The following is a 14,500-nucleotide window of genomic DNA, read 5'->3' as shown; positions in this document are numbered from 1 at the left end:
ATCACATGGTGGGGAGAAATAGCTGTGATTCCAAGAGGTATGATCATCACTTGATTCTCCACATATTTACTGAGCACGAATTATGTTATCAAACACTGTCCTAGGTGATGGGGATAGACTGGTAAACAGGGCAGACAATGATCTTGTCTTGTCTTTCACAGAGCTGTCTTTTCATGGAGATAATAATAACAATAAAAAAACAACAACAACAATAATAGCAGTGACTTCTATTTAAAGAGCACTCACCATGTGCTCAGTGCTTTATTTACATGTCTCGTTTCATTTAAACCTCACTGACAACCTTATTATGTAGGTACTCTTTTTTTTTCTCCTTTTACAGGTGAGGGACCCTGAAGCTCATGGAGGGTTGAGTGTGGTGCCCAAGGCTGTCCAGCTTGCAAATGGCAGGGCTGGGACTCCTACCCTGGGCCGGTCACTTGCAGCCCAAATACTTCCCCACAGTATTATTCTGGTTTAGGGTCCACAGCTAGTGGAGGGGTGAGTGAATGCGTGTAAGAGTGTTTATGACTGTGTGTGTGTCAGAGAGAGAGAGAGAGATGGGGGAAGTGCACCATGTGGTGGCGGGCCCCTGAGAGGTGACATGTCTTCCTCCACGCAGCCCCAGGGGACGCCCTCTTCTCACAACATGTGCACTGGTTGGTGCTGTGAAGGGAGGAGTCTCCTGAGACATTTGGAGGGAAAGCACTGCCTTCTCTTATTTGAGGGACCACAAAACTTAATGGTCGCTTTTTAACTCAAAGACAGGGAGTAAGAGGATTCCCTTCAAAGTTCTTCCTTTCAAAATATTTATCCCTGTGGGCCCAGTGGTCTCTGGCATGAGCTATGTGTCACTGGGCCAGGGCTACTATCCCTGCCCACACTTGATGAGGAAGTTCCGGCATCAGCCTTCAGAGGTTCCCTCCAGAGTGATCCTCCCAGCCTTGGGGAAGGAGCCAGGGTTCCGTGACCAGAATGGATGGAAAGCCCAGGCCCCAGATCCCAAACGCTGCTGCTCAGAGTCAGGAGACTCAGCACAGGTGGGGTCAGCAGCTGGACAGCCAGAGGTGGGACTCATCCAAGTGCCAAGAGGTAGCACTCAGTCTTGAGGTGGAGTCTGGTTACTCCACTTTTGGGAACTGATTCTCACAGTAATCCTGGAAGAGGCGCCATAATCCACATAGTACCCAGGAGGAAATTGAGGGACAGAGATGTTTAGTTTCTAAATTTATTTCTAAACTTATTGCACACAGCTAAAGAATTCTAGAACTAGCATTCAAATCCAGGTAGCTATTATGTCCAGATAAATGCATGGAGGTCAGAGAGTCAACCTGTCCCGGTCACAAACCTTGTGAGAGGTGGCACAGCTCCAGAGAGCATGTTCTTCCTATGGTGTGAGACCGAGGGTAAGTTCTGGAGGTTCTGCTGAGCTGCTGATTGGGAAGAAAGGGAAAGGGCATGGAGTTCATCACGAAGCAAACAACCTGGTGTCCTTCCTCAGCCCTCAGTGACCTTGCCTGCGACAAGGCAGAGCTGACCTGGGATGTGACCTGGAGGAAGCCACAGGGCATAGACCAGGACATGGGTGTCCCCAGATTCACAGTCCATGAGTGACAGTCAATACTGGAACTAAAGCCCACCTGTTCCCCCAACCCAGGTTATGGGCTTTTGCCCGTGGTTCCAGGCTGCCACGACCCCATAGGAGGTGAGCACTTATCAGGAATATTAGAGAGAACCCAGCAAGACACGGGGGCTGGCCCAGAGCAGCACTGAATTTTTTCCCCCTAAAATTAGTAATCAGCTCAAGCACTAAACATTTGTTATTTGTCAGACACCCTGCCAAGCATTTTTTTCAGACATTATTCATTCAGTTTACAAACATGTGCCAGATGCTGGATATACAACAGAAAACAAGATAGACAAGGCTCTCACTATACAACTATCCCACAGGTGGTGATGATTCTTCCCACTTTATAGATGAGGAAACTGAGGCTCAGAGGGGTTAAGAAACTCACCAGAGTCGCAGAGCTAGTAAGTGGTAGAGCTGAGATTTTAATCTGAGTCTGTCTTCACCACTTCAGTATTTGGCCTTTCCTTGGAGCCCTCTGAATTTATTCAGTAAGTGGTTAGGTTTGGCTCTTTATTCCAAGAGCCAGACTCCCCCTACAGTGTCTGCTTAGTTCCTGTTACCAGCCGAATGTCACCCCACTGAAGTCTAAAGGCAAACTTTCTGGATTCGCTTCTCCTCCTGCCAGAATATCTCTGCATTTCATTTAGGGTGCTGTGAAAAAACCATGTCTTTTCAATATCTCCCTTAGCACCTATTCCTTTTGCCAAAGTCCTATTCCCTTCCCTTTTCCAACCTCAGAGTGTCTAGTCATCTTTCTAGACCCAGGTCAACTGTCCTGTCCTCTGGGAGGGCTCCCCTGATTCTCCGAAGCAGAGACAGTCCTCAGGGCTTCCCAACACTCACCTCCTTCTGAGTGTTTTTTGTGGGTGTCATGGTGTATTCACGTGCCTGTCTGTCCCATTTGCCAGTGAATTCTTGGGGGTCAAGACTGCCCATGTGGCCCTTATTCCTGCTGTACCCACAGTTGCAGGAACACTGTAAGTGCTCAGTAAACATTTGTGAAATGAATACATGAGGACAGCATGGCCTCTGTCTCCTCTGGTTTATATCCAGCTCCAGACCTCCCATCAGTCCAGCTCTGTCCTCACTCTTTATCCCAGCTGCTGACTGTGGGTTTAGGCCTTAGATGCTTCATTAACTAATAATAATGAGTCACTGTACTAGCCTCAGGAGCATCGTAAATGATACAGTGTCAGGAGAAGGCAGTGGGATGTGGAATTTCAATGAGGCTGGCATGGTTCTTGAAACAGAAAATGACACGTACAATCTTTTTCTCTGTTACAGCTCCCATTCGCCAGGCTTCACCCGCTCACTTAGAATAATTTCCTTATTCCATTCCAGCTGTAATTCTAGGCTGATTGTAGGGATTGCAGATGACTGTCATGTGACACGTGTGGCAGGCTAAAGAGTGGGCTCCCCAAAGACATCCTTATCCTGATCCCCAGAGCCTATGACTGTCTTACCTTACATGGCAGAAGGAACTTTGCAGAACTGATTAGCTAAGGATCTTGAGAAGAACAGATTATCCTGGATTATCTGAGTAGTGGGCCTTCAGTATGGACACAAGGGTCCTTCTAAGAGGCAGAGGGAGATGTGACTGCAGAACAGAAGGTGATGGATGCTGGAGGCAGAGATTGGCATGATGTGCTTTGAAGGTGGAGGAAGGAGCCACAAGCCAAGAAACAGAGGTGACCACTAGAATCCGAAAAAGGCAAGGAAAGAGATTCTCTCCTCAGAGCCTCCTGCCCTGCCAGTTCCTTGACATTAGCCCAGTGAAACTGATTTCAGACTTCTAACCTCCACAACTGTAAGAGAATAGACTTATGTTGTTTCAAGTCAGACTGCAGGTCATTCGTTACAGCAACAATAGGAAACTAGTATATGAGGCTACTCCCTTTTCTGGAGGTGCTGATAGAAGTTGTCCCCTTCTGCTGGATAGAACCTCACAAGCATTCTTAACACAATACATCTGGCAATCAGTAATCTCTGATCAGAGTTGGAAAGGGAAGCTGGAACCCTTTGTCATTTGTTATTTTGCACCTGAAGTGGGCCAAATGCCTCCTTCAACAGTTCGGGAAACAGAAGCCCAGAGATTTGAAATTTTCTCTCCCATTAGTGGCAGGACTGTCTTTGCCTGCCATGATTCTTTCTCCTATGTCAGCCCCTTAAAAGCCCAGCCTGGTAGCAGAAGTGTCAATGGTGATGCAACATTCTAGCTTAGATTGAGCTCTCCTGCAGGAACCATGATTTTTGCCTGCAGTTAGGGCTGGGTAAAGAAATGGTCCTGCTGGGACCTTTCTCTGGCTCTACCTGCTGCCCCTCCTGGAAGCCTGGGATCCACAGCACAAACTGGGTGAGATCCCTAGAGCCTCATGACAAGTTTTGACAAGGACTGGCCTCTCAGGGCAGATTTGTGCATCAGAGCTCTCAGTGGAGATTCCGGCCACTACACTAATGATTTACCTGGGGAATCATTCTGCTTTGCTCAAATCTCTCCCTCAGGAAACTGAGCTTGTGAAATGAGAATCATTAGTGGAGGTGGCTGTTACCTGAGAGGCAGAGATACCAGGACATTAGCCTCCCAGCAGGTGGGTAATGTTACAACCTCATGTGAAATGATGGCTTCTCTACCCAGATTTATTAGTCAAGGGTTCCCCAGAGGGTAAGCTGTGGCCAACAGGTCATCTCCTGTGCAAAGAGCCTCAGAGGGCACCCCACTCCAACTTTCCCAACAAAGTTTTGCTTACCTGGACGCTCCCAGCCCTCCTTGATTGGACTGCATCCTTTCTTTCTAGCTGTATTTTCCACTATTCTTCCTCTAATGCTACAAATTCACCATTCTCTAAGAACAGTGGGAAAATGGTTTGTCCATTAGTGGCAGGGCTGAGGTCAGAGCAAGAATGCCTAAGTTCCACCCATGTTTTTTATCCTGTGTCCCAACATGCCACAGAGCAGGAGACATAATGTTAATGACATACAAAATGCCAGAATCAAAGTGTAGTCTTGATTTTTATGATGGTAAAATTCCATCTAAACAAGGCTCATGCCTGGGCTTTGTATGTGCTGTAGGCTAAATGCAGAGAAAAGATTTTGCATGTTGAGATGGGAAACCTCAGTTTTCTTCCTATCCCTGCCCTAGACAGACTGCATGACCTTGGGCAACCCCCTCTGCCACCCACTCCAGTCAACTTCTGTTATGGACAATCAAAGGGCTGGACTATATGATCTTTAAATCCCTTCCAGGAAGACATTTCTGTTTTTTTCCCAAGAGCCTGAAAAAACTCTACAGTAATAAGAATAATTTTCCCAGGGTTGGTGGAAACTGGCCTGGCCTATGAGGGAGGGCCAAATCCAGGAGTTTGGCTCATCAGGAGGAGAGGATTACTGGCAGGGTTGCAGACTAGACTGCAGAGAAAAAAGCAGAACTGTGAGTCCTGACAGAGTGTGAAGTCAGCTAACAGAGCACACAGAGTGTGACAGTCAGTGAATAGTCAGTTCATTCACTCACAAAGTGTCAGTAAGCCCTACTCTGTGCCAGGCACCACTCAAGGTGTGGAGGATACAGCAGCAGGTCAGATGGAAGAGGTTCTTGGTCTCAAATAGGAACTTAGAGTCAGTAAGGGCGAGGAGAGGGAGGCAGGCAGTTAAATAGCCAGTAACAATACAGAATGAAGGGGCAGGGGATGTATAGACCCACAGAACAGAAGAAGGGCCCCTGTCACGGTACAGGAGGGGTCAGAGAAGGGCACCTGGAGAATGCTACCTGAGGCATCTCAGTGAAGAAGACAGAAAGAGTGTTCCAGGCAAAGGTTCAGTCTAGGCAGAAAATGCCCAAATGTTAGAGGTCAGTGAATAGCTAGAGTGATGGACAGATGAGAAGAGTGCAAATGAGTGCAGGAACACAGGCAGCTGCTTTGTAGCCAGCAGGAAAGATGGAGCAGGGGAAATGGGCATCCATGTCTGGATGTAAGTTTAGTCTGCACCCTGCAGCCTGATCAGAGGGTTCAAGGCCAGGACCCTCAAGGGACAAGACTGAGTGAGGCTGCAGTTGCTGAAGAGCTGAGAGTTGAGTGAAGGAACAAAGCCAATATAAGGAAAGAGAGAAATGACAGTGCATTGGAGAAGTGAAGAGAATAAACCCTCATTGAAAATTTGTGATGAAGCTGGGGCTTAGCATCAGTTTTTCATCTGAAAAAAGTGGGGTTCCTCCAGGACTACAGTGTAGATTAAATGAGACAAAATTAAATGCTTAGCGTCCAGCCTAAAATGCCATGAGTGGTTAATAAATCATAGCTACCTTTATTATTATTACATGTTCACTTATTCAGTGACTATTTATTGAGTGCCTGCTGTGTGCCAGGCACTGTTCTAAGTGCTGAGATACAGCCATGAACAAAGACAAAAATCACTCTTCTTGCAGGGTTACATTTTATTACTCACTCCTTTCATACTCACAACCCTGTGAGGAGGGTCTTATTACCCCTATTTTATAGGACTGGACACTGAGAGGCTAAGCAACTTGTCCAAGGTCAGGAAGCTAGCCAGTGGCAGAGGCAGGATTTGAACCCAAGTCTGCATGATTACATAAGCAAGGCTCCCTCCACTATCCTACCCTACTTCGATATAAAAAGCAACACAGAATTAACTATGGCTTGTATAGAATCAATTATATTTTCAACGTGGATTTTCTGTGATGGTCTGGCTTTTCAACCCTCTGTCTCATCATTCCTGTAAATCATGCACAGCCACCAGGCCATGTCGGGTGTGGGGTCTGGAGGATGCTTTACTCATTGAACCTACAAGAACTTGGGGGAAAGAGATCCTTGTAGCTAGAGGAGTGGGAAAGGTTTCCTAGAGAGGGTGGACCTGCAGCCACAGGCAGGAAAAGGACAGGTGAGCGAGTAGAAATGGTTTAAACAAGAATTCGAAGGGAGGGAATGCATGATGTGTGTTTGTATGTGCAAGAATGATACACGTGTGTGCACGTCGATTGCCTTAACACACATTTATTGAGCACGTAACATGTCAGGTACTGCACAAGGCACAGGGAATCACAGCAAAGAAGGTGTGCTAGGTCCCTGCCATCATGGAGCTTAGTGTGTGTGTGTACATGCGTGTGTGTGTGTGTGTGTGGAGGGTAAGGTGAAGGATGGGGATGCGAGATGTGCAGACAAGAGCATTCATCCCAACAGACACTCCTTTCCCTGAATTTTTGCTCCCCAACCTGTGCTTCTTGATTTGTTCCCACCTCCCCACCCATACTTTTGCCAACTAGAGGAAAGGCACAGTCTCCTGGAAGCTGCCCATGGGCACAGGAAATCCCAGATGCCGGAGTGGGGCTGCAGTGAGTGTGAGGTGCCTTGGCTCATCCTTGCAGAGTGATGTCCCCTCTTGGTGTGGGCTTTTAGCTACTAGCTCATTGCAGACAATCGATGCTAATCCAGTCTTCCGGGACCAAATGAAACAGACAGCATTTTAAGGGCTCGAGCTCTTTTCTGATTACCAAGCAACCTACATAATCACTCTCACCCTAGCCTGCCTGGGAGGGCATTGCATTGACAAAGCCCAAGCAGGCACTCTCTCTGCTGGGAACTGGCTATGATTTCTTCTGAACTTGCCAAGCAGAGAGGAGACTGGGGTAGCAGGAGCCTGGCCAAGGATTCCAGAGGACTGGTTGTTGCCCCAGATCTGTAATTCACTCCCTGTGTGACGCTGGGAATGTCTGGCCCCACTACCACCATCCCTTGGGCCTCAGTTTCCCCATTTATAACATGAGGGGCTTAAATCAGACCACTTCAGAGGTCCTTCCCTGCTCCAAAATTCTAGGTCATTCACGACGCCAGATCAGACTTACTCCCCTAGCCTTAAAACATTTCCAGGGATTTCTCTAGAACCCATATGATGGGTATGAAGCTTAGCCTGATAGTTAATAGCATAGGAATTTTTGTATTTATAGATATATACTGATTCGAACATTTCCAAGACATATTAAGTGAAAAAAACTCAACTTGCAGAGTGGTTTCTGTAGTGTGATACCATACACGTGTATATTACACACATACTGGTACATGCAGACACGTGCACAGAACACTCAAATATCTCTGAAAGGATACCCAAGAGGCATCGGAGCTTAGGACAGGGGAATACGGTGTCCCAGAAGAGAGATTTAAATTTCACTTTTTGCATTTCTTGATTTTTTTTAACCCTGTGCATTGCTGCCTTGAAAATTAATAAACAGTTGTAAAGACAGAGCATGGATTTTGCCATCAATTCATTTATTCACTTAAAAAATAGTTAGTGAATATCAATTAGGTGGCAGTAACTGATATAGGCAGTGGGGAGTAAGACAGTCCCTGCCCCTATGAAGCTCACATTCTAAACTGATAATGGCCAAATCAATAAATGTGTAATATAATTCCAGGTAGGGATAAAGGGTGTGAAATACACAAGACAGACTTGAATATGAAATTGTCCACCCTGGTGATCCTCCATTTCCTCATCTATCGAATGGTAGCAATAGTAAGACCTGCTCCATGTTTTGTGTGTGTGAGAGAGAGAATTAAATGAAGTGAATAACAATACCTGGGGCATAATGGGTGCTTGATAAATGCTGGTTGTTGTGGTTAGTATTATTGAGGAAAGGGTTTGGAAGGGAGTTGGCATGGTCAAGAGCTGTGTAGGGACTAAGGGAGGCGGAGTGGGCAGACACCTGGGAGACAGAGCAGGTGGAGGAGGTAGGAAGAGGTGAGCAAACTGGACTTGTTGTGGGTGGGCTGATACAGAAGTACAGGAGAGGTCAGGGACCCAGTCCAGAAGACAGAAGTGGCCTTGGAGCCTTAACTAGCAGGGAGACCCACGTAGCCCCTCAAGGTGCCTGGTCTAGTTGGGAAATGGTGTGCAGTCTGGGGAGGTGGGAAGCCCATCCATCCCATCCTCAGTTCCCAGGGACAGAGGCGTCTGTTGTCTTGGCAGGGCTTGTCTGACTGAGTGGCAGGGATCTCCATGTTAGGCTTATAGGTTACTGGGAGGGTCCATTTAGAGCTTCCACCTCATCCCGTGGTGATGCCTATGCCTGACTTCTTAGGATTGGAGTCACTCCCCATACATAAGGTGGGTGACAATGTCTGGGTGACACTGTGTCTGAAGATCTTTGCCAGAAATCTAGATGCAACCTAGGAACAGACAGAGAGTTTTCCTCAGGGGTTCCCAAGCTGGCTGGCTTTCAGACTCTCCTGAGGTTCCAGTACAGACTCCTCAGCCTCAGTCTTTGAGGGCTGACTCAGTGACACAGGGCAGGTCTCACTATGTCTCCTTGCAGGCCATGCTGTCACGCGGAAACCAATGACAGGTGCTTCTCAGGCAAATGGGCTGGGAGCTTCTCCTCTGTACCCCAGCCAGACATTAGGTCAGAGTCAAACTCCAGGCTCATCAATGACAGAAAAAACACAGTCACTTGTTCAGTGACTTAAAGCATGTTGGGTGCATGTGCATTTATGAGTGTGTGTACATGCATACACATGCGCATCTGTGGCTACGAGTCTGTGGCACGTAGGAAGAAGGGGACAGGAAGGGAGTGCAGGTCTAGCGGAAGGAAAAAGCCAGAGAAGTGAAGTGTTTGCTCCTCAAGAGAAAATGAAATTCAAAGAGAAAAATCATCGCCTTGGGGGACTCCGAATCTTACCTGCTTTCAGTCAATCTCAGTGAATCTCATTCAGTAAAGCTTTTTATGCAAATCCACGCAAACAAATTCTGGGCCCTGCTTGGAGTCCTGGGAGGGCAGGCTCCATCTCAGGAGCCGTGGGGGGAGGTGAATCTAGCAGGAGGCCCCTCCTGAAAGCTGAAGATAAGAGGCTGGCAATGGCCCATGGGGCTCATTTGACGGTTGCCGGTGATAGCTTCTCAGCCACACACAAAATATCTATGGCTTTTTGACACAAACTCAAAATGTCAATTTTTCTCAAATTATTTTTGAGCAGCAAAATCCCCTTTTGCCTAAAGGAGGTTTTAAATAGAACTCTGACACAGAAAAGGGAAAAAGGCAAGCTGCTCTGGTTCAAGTTTGGAAATGGGGATGGGGACATGGTGGTCTCAGCTCAGATTAAAAACACTTTGGCTCCTTCACTTTCCCCACTTTTACAGGTAGAACTCTTCTGACCCTCTGACCCCCTGCTGCTGTGCCCAAATTCTTTTGTACTCAAAAGGGGCCTGCTGGCCACCACCTAGGGCTCAGTGTTGTCCGAGGCTGGAGGACTAGTTCTTTCTGGAAAATGAACCTTAAAGAGACCATGGCCAGCAGCTTGGGCAATGATTCACTGGTTCCTGGTTCTGTGACTCTGCCCTACTGCCAAGGGTATAGGTTCTGAAGTCAGGTTTAAATTCTGGTGGTGCCACTAAAAGCTGTGTGATCTTGGGCAAGTCACTTAACCTCTCTGAGCCTGTTTCCTCTTCCATAAAACAGACATAGTTCCTCCATCATAGGTTTGTATAAAGAGTAAAGGAGCTATTAAATATCAGAGGTAGGAAAGGCACATGCCTACATGGCCCAGGAAGGTAACTGAGATATGTGATCACCTTATGGCAACTGCAAGCAGGAGCCCACAGTCCAAAAGGGGAAGCTGCCTCTCAGCTCCACCTGAGTCCTGCTGTAGCAGGATTAATCATCCTCTCTCAAAGGAACTCTTCAAGACTCTGGTGATGTCCTTGAAAGATGCACATCTTGCACATCTGGAGTTGGTACAGCTGCCTTTCACATCCCTGTGGGGTGTGAGTGTATGTATGTGTGTGTGTGTCAGGGTTAGGGCTCCACAGGGGTTGGTCTTTCTTCCTTTTGGGGGAGGAGGATTAAGTTTGTTTGTTTATTGGTACTGGGAATTGAACCCAGGACCTCATGCATGCTAAGCACACACTCTACCACTAAGCTATACCCTGCCTCTTGGTCTTTCATTTTCTTTATTTCTTTCCTTCCATCCTTTCTTCTTCCCTTCCTCCCTCCTTCCTCCCCTTCCTCTTCCTTCCTTCCCCTCCTTTTTTTTTTTTAAAACAAAACTTACTAGGCTTTTGTATAAATGATACATACTCACTAAAAAATAAATTTAACTCAGAAAAGTTCAAAGAATAAAACAAAAAACCAAAGGTAAACAAAAAACTTTGCTTCTCAGAAAAATTACTGGTAGCAATTTGGTTAAGTATCTTCCCATGTATCTCTTTATATGTGGTAGACTGATAAAGAAATTAGTGTTTAATTTTATATAGTTGGGCTCATAGAACACCTGCACAGTTGTGCAATATGCCTTTTTCTCTCAAACATGTCCAGGTGTGTCTTTCCCTGACCATGCATTCAGATCCGCACTATGCCTGGGGCTGCACAAGACATCAGTATCAGGGATGCACCAGAAATCATCTATCAGGTCCTCTGTTGGGAAGATGCACAAACTCCTCCTGTCAAGGTCCCCAGAGCTTCTCTGGACCCAAAACACACTCGCCCATGCCTGGACACTGGGGCGGTCTCCTCACTAGTCTTTCTGCTTCCAGAAATGCAATGCATCCCCCTACAACAGCCGGAGCTGCCTTGTAACCATGCCCAACAGATCATGTCACTCTTCTGCTTCGAACCCTTGAATCTCTTCCCTTTGCTCTTGGAATAAATCCCAACCCCTTTGCCATAGCCTAAGAAGACTGGGATTTTCATGATGGGGCCACTGGCTTCTTCTGGTTTCCTCTGCTGCCAGGACCAGACTGTTCACTCCCACCCCAGAACCTCTGCACTCACAGTTTCCCTAGATCTTCGATAACTAGCTTTTCCACCACTCAGGTCTCAGCTCAGAGCTCCTTCCTAATCCCCCTACCATCCCCCTAACCAATGCTGATCCCCTTGTGGTGCCAGTCATTGTCCCAATACTCTGCCTTTTATTTTCTTTACAACATTACCACTACGTGAAATTATCTCATTGATTTGTCTTCGTGGTTATTCTCTGCTCCTTGCCCCTCAAAGAGCCCAGTCCAGAAGGCAGCTCCAGAGCCTTCTCATCTTTATCTCCCTGATGTCTCATCACAGACCCTACTCCTCAGCCAAATGGAGTTCTTGACCTCTTCACACACACCTCCCTCTGCCAGGAAGCCTCCCCACACTCCTGGTCTCTCTCTCTTGCTTTTGCCATCTGGCCTCTGATGCCCAAATTTTATCCATCCTCAGTCCAGCTGAAATGTCACCAGCCCCAGGAGAGTGTCCTATCTTTGGCCACAAGAATCTTTTCTCTCCTGTACTCAGGTGGCACTTTATCTTTTCCACCCTCGAGACATTAGCACTTCATGCCTCTAATATTGCCATTTCTCTCCCCAGCTTGACCATTCTCACTAGATGATGAGTTCCTTGTCAGTACAGCCCATGGCTTGTTTACCTCTTTATGATAGTTAACATCGAGAAAGTGCCTTACATGGGTTAGCTCTTTTAAGCCTCATTCTGAGTTGGGAGTTACTGTAAGCAACCTCATTTTCCAGATGAGGAGGCGCTGAGAGCTTAAGAAACTTGCTGAAGGTTATACAGTAAGGAAGTAGAGAAGCTAGGATTTGAATCCACAGCCTGAAACCTTGACCAGGAAGCCAAAGTCTACCTTGGCACCTGTGGCAAAAAAAAAAAAAAAAGGCCTTTTTGGTTGTTTTCCTTCTCTCTGTGCAGTAGCTGCTGGCCCTCATCTCCCACACCCTCAGGTCTTTGAAGGGAAAGATCTGCAGGGATACTGTTAGTCTTAACAAAAACAAATCAAAGGACTGATCACTCAGATCCAAATCTGAGTGTCTGCCTGCGGGGCTCCACATCATTACTCACTGATGATTCAAGAGTCAGGCTCGGGGAGCCAGGCAGGGATGGGGTGATTTCTATTACAATGTTGCACTGAAGTGTTTCTCTAAATTATGCCTGTACCTCCATCTCTCCCTCCTTATCCAGCTGGGAACACACTCAGCAACCTCTCAGTTTTTGCGACCCCCTGCTCTGCTTCCCTCCCTGTTTCTTTTCTCTCCCATCAGCTCTCTCCTCTTTCCCAAAGCTTACTGCTCAGTGATCTCTCAATAAAACATATTCCTGATAAAGTGTGTGATCCTGGGCAAGCCCTTTGCCTTGCACCCCTGAGTAGCCATTTCTGCCGCTTCTATAAATGAAATTAGAGCACTGATGAGGAAGTGGTGGCCCAGAGAGGGCATGATATCTGCCTAAGGTCACAAAGCAAGTGGATGGCTGGCACTGAATCCATACAAAAGTACAAAGGTGGATACATGAATTGTCATGTATCCACCACTCAGTCTCAGTAAGTAGCAACTCATGACCAATCTTGTTTCATTACTCTTACCCACTTTCCCACTCCCAGATTGCTTGGAAGGAATGGTGTCCTACGGTGCCCTTGCCTGGGCTTGCCCTTGAGCAGAGCAATGAAAGAAAAGTTCGCATTGGTGGTGGGGCGGTGGGGTGGCCTTTCAATTGCTGTGTCTCCCTCCTTCCCTCACTCTCCTGGCTCCCTAAATCCCACGTCCTACTTGGTCCTCTGCCTGTTGCTATCCTTTTCATTCTCTCCGGGTGCCCTGCTGAATCCCTGCCAAGGGACTAGGGGCTCAAAATGCTCTTCCAGATCACCGAAACTTAGAAGAGGTTTCCAGAAAAGCAACTCTTTCAAGCCCCAAAAGAAAGCCAAGCCTCTTGGAAAGGCTTTTTCAGACCCAGATTGTGTTGAGAGAGAGACATCTGTGCCTTCTTTCCCGGGTCACAAAAAAAAAAAAAAAAAAAAAAAAAAAAATACAGGGAGTATTTACTCTTCTAGAGAGAAAATTTCAAACCTATACAAAAGTATAATAAATATTAATGAACCCCTACATACTCATCGCCCAGCCTCAGCAATTAGTAACTCATAGCCAATCTTGTTTCATTACTCTCACCCACTTCCCCTCTCCCAGATTACTCTGAAGGAAATCTCAGAAATCATATACTGTTACATATTATTATAAATGAGCAAAGATGGCCTCTGTGTATTGGTTCCTAGCTTGTATACTTCTTCACTGCAGGCTGAGACCCATTAGCTTAAAAGTCCACAGGAGCCAAACTCAAATTTTTACATATCCAATTGTTTTCAAAATATCCCAAACAGGCAGATTTTTAGGCACTTAGGGACTGCCTGCTTTGCACACCCTGGAAACCTCACCCTGCACCAGATGACCATTGATAAGATGAGTCCTTGTGGTTTTGAGACCCCAAGCTGCTCTCCAAATTCCCTGACCCAGAGATTCCCCACCATACTGATGAGCAAGAGATATCATCTAGAAGCCTACACCCCTTCTCTAATCCCCTTCTCTCCTGGGTGTTCCTTTTCGCCTTCCCTGCCCTAAGCTCTAGTTGGTCTCCTGCTATGATGGACTTCATCTCTCATGCAATGTTCCAAGCATCACGCAATAAAGCTTGTTGCACATTAATGCTTCTTATAGTCATATGTTTTTCATTGATCAGTCCCCTAATCCCTCAAACCTCTTATAAGGATTTATTTCATCTGTAAAAATTTCACTATGTATTTCTAAATATAAGAACTCTTTTAAAAACTACAACTGCCCATCAACAGATGACTGGATTAAAAAGATGTGATATGTTTACATATAAATATATATATGTATGTACGTATACATGTATACGTACATACAATGGGATATTACTCAGCCATAAAAAAGAATGCAAAACTGTCATTTGCAGCAATGTGGGTGGACCTAGAGAATATTATGCTTAGTAGAAATAAGTCAGACAGAGAAGGACAAAATACTGTGTCATATCACTTATATGTGGAATCTAAAAATTAATACAAATGAATCTATATACAAAACAGAAACAGACTCACAGAT

This window comes from Camelus dromedarius, chromosome 3 (genome assembly GCF_036321535.1).
Source record: "Camelus dromedarius isolate mCamDro1 chromosome 3, mCamDro1.pat, whole genome shotgun sequence".
Lineage (NCBI taxonomy): Eukaryota > Metazoa > Chordata > Mammalia > Artiodactyla > Camelidae > Camelus > Camelus dromedarius.
This window is presented reverse-complemented; position numbering follows the sequence as displayed.